Consider the following 2,500-nt stretch of genomic DNA (forward strand, 5'->3'; position numbering starts at 1 on the left):
TCCGCGCCAACACCGAGCAGACCGTAATGGGGCGAAAGTCAGCGGGGGATGTTGGTGCAGCCGTTTTCGGGAGAAGGGACGTCCGCGCGCGAAGCAGGCGTTCCGGAAGGGCGCGGGCCAGAAGGAAGAGATTCATCACTTTCACCAGGACTTCGTGCGGCAGGCGCCGCAACTCCGCTGGGGTAAGGCCGTCCGGCCCGGCTGCTGATCCCCTGGGCGGCAACGCGGCGGCGACCTCCTCATGTGTGACCGGCCCCCATATGCACTCGAGAGCGACAGGCTCTGAGTGCGGGAGGAGGCGATCACGAATGAAGCCCGCGGTGGAGATGGGCTTCTTGGTGAAGAGAGTCATAGTTACTCCCGCCGTTTACCCGCGCTTGCTTGAATTTCTTCACGTTGACATTCAGAGCACTGGGCAGAAATCACATTGCGTCAACACCCGCTAGGGCCATCGCAATGCTTTGTTTTAATTAGACAGTCGGATTCCCCCAGTCCGTGCCAGTTCTGAGTTGATCGTTGAATGGCGGCCGAAGAGAATCCGCGCACCCGCGCGCCCCCGGAGGAGCACGCTAAGGCGGACGCGGCCTCGCAGCAAGGAAGATCCGTGGGAGGCCAAGGCACGGGACCGAGCTCGGATCCTGCACGCAGGTTGAAGCACCGGGGCGCGAACGCCGCGCAGGCGCGCGCATCCTGCACCGCCGGCCAGCACGAGGCCAACCAACGGCGAGAGCAGACCACGCCCGCGCTAAACGCCCGCACTTACCGGCACCCCTACGGCACTCACCTCGCCCAGGCCCGGCACGTTAGCGCTGACCCACTTCCCGACCAAGCCCGACACGCCCCGATCCTCAGAGCCAATCCTTATCCCGAAGTTACGGATCCAATTTGCCGACTTCCCTTACCTACATTATTCTATCGACTAGAGGCTCTTCACCTTGGAGACCTGCTGCGGATATGGGTACGAACCGGCGCGACACCTCCACGTGGCCCTCTCCCGGATTTTCAAGGTCCGAGGGGAAGATCGGGACACCGCCGCAACTGCGGTGCTCTTCGCGTTCCAAACCCTATCTCCCTGCTAGAGGATTCCAGGGAACTCGAACGCTCATGCAGAAAAGAAAACTCTTCCCCGATCTCCCGACGGCGTCTCCGGGTCCTTTTGGGTTACCCCGACGAGCATCTCTAAAAGAGGGGCCCGACTTGTATCGGTTCCGCTGCCGGGTTCCGGAATAGGAACCGGATTCCCTTTCGCCCAACGGGGGCCAGCACAACGTGCATCATGCTATGACGGCCCCCATCAACATCGGATTTCTCCTAGGGCTTAGGATCGACTGACTCGTGTGCAACGGCTGTTCACACGAAACCCTTCTCCGCGTCAGCCCTCCAGGGCCTCGCTGGAGTATTTGCTACTACCACCAAGATCTGCACCGACGGCGGCTCCAGGCAGGCTCACGCCCAGACCCTTCTGCGCCCACCGCCGCGACCCTCCTACTCGTCAGGGCTTCGCGGCCGGCCGCAAGGACCGGCCATGACTGCCAGACTGACGGCCGAGTATAGGCACGACGCTTCAGCGCCATCCATTTTCAGGGCTAGTTGCTTCGGCAGGTGAGTTGTTACACACTCCTTAGCGGATTCCGACTTCCATGGCCACCGTCCTGCTGTCTTAAGCAACCAACGCCTTTCATGGTTTCCCATGAGCGTCGATTCGGGCGCCTTAACTCGGCGTTTGGTTCATCCCACAGCGCCAGTTCTGCTTACCAAAAGTGGCCCACTTGGCACTCCGATCCGAGTCGTTTGCTCGCGGCTTCAGCATATCAAGCAAGCCGGAGATCTCACCCATTTAAAGTTTGAGAATAGGTTGAGGTCGTTTCGGCCCCAAGGCCTCTAATCATTCGCTTTACCGGATGAGACTCGTACGAGCACCAGCTATCCTGAGGGAAACTTCGGAGGGAACCAGCTACTAGATGGTTCGATTAGTCTTTCGCCCCTATACCCAGCTCCGACGATCGATTTGCACGTCAGAATCGCTACGGACCTCCATCAGGGTTTCCCCTGACTTCGTCCTGGCCAGGCATAGTTCACCATCTTTCGGGTCCCAACGTGTACGCTCTAGGTGCGCCTCACCTCGCAATGAGGACGAGACGCCCCGGGAGTGCGGAGGCCGCCGCCCCGTGAAGGGCGGGGAAGCCCCATCCTCCCTCGGCCCGCGCAAGGCGAGACCTTCACTTTCATTACGCCTTTAGGTTTCGTACAGCCCAATGACTCGCGCACATGTTAGACTCCTTGGTCCGTGTTTCAAGACGGGTCGTGAAATTGTCCAAAGCTGAAGCGCCGCTGACGGGAGCGATTATTCCGCCCGAGAGCATCCCGAGCCAACAGCGGCGCGGGTCCGGGGCCGGGCCAGGTAGGTCCGTCATCCGGGAAGAACCGCGCGCGCTTGCCGGGAGCCCGAGCGCCCAAAGGGGCGAATCGACTCCTCCAGATGTACCGCCGGGCAGCCAGC

The 2,500-nt window shown here is 61.0% G+C and overlaps 1 pseudogene; it reads right to left on the bottom strand.

The window, feature by feature from the left end:
• The window catches only part of LOC124607523, a 6,742-nt pseudogene that overhangs the window by 3,520 nt on the left and 722 nt on the right, over positions 1-2,500 (bottom strand).

The sequence above is a fragment of the Schistocerca americana genome, chromosome 3 (assembly GCF_021461395.2).
Source record: "Schistocerca americana isolate TAMUIC-IGC-003095 chromosome 3, iqSchAmer2.1, whole genome shotgun sequence".
NCBI classification, from domain to species: Eukaryota; Metazoa; Arthropoda; class Insecta; order Orthoptera; family Acrididae; genus Schistocerca; species Schistocerca americana.